General features: G+C 67.3%; 1 protein-coding gene across 1 annotated transcript in view; it reads right to left on the reverse strand.

The window, feature by feature from the left end:
* Positions 1-257, reverse strand: part of Fanca (FA complementation group A) — a 42835-nt gene that overhangs the window by 32483 nt on the left and 10095 nt on the right. The window lies entirely within an intron of this gene.

A 257-nucleotide genomic window follows, 5' to 3' on the forward strand; every position in this document is an offset into this window, starting at 1 on the left:
AGTGGTCCTCACTCACCCTGCAGTGGTCCTCACTCACCCTGCAGTGGCCCGCACTCACCCTGCAGTGAGCCCCCGCACTCACCCTGCAGTGGCCCGCACTCACCCCGGTGCAGTGGGCCCCGCACTCACTCACCCTGCAGTGGTCCTCACTCACCTGCAGTGGCCCTCACTCACCTGCAGTGGGCCCCGCACTCACCCTGCAGTGGCCCCCACTCACCCTGCAGTGGTCCTCACTCACCCTGCAGTGGTCCCTCACT

The sequence above is a fragment of the Psammomys obesus genome, unplaced genomic scaffold (assembly GCF_907164565.1).
Source record: "Psammomys obesus unplaced genomic scaffold, mPsaObe1.curated_primary_1811, whole genome shotgun sequence".
In the NCBI taxonomy this organism is placed as follows: domain Eukaryota; kingdom Metazoa; phylum Chordata; class Mammalia; order Rodentia; family Muridae; genus Psammomys; species Psammomys obesus.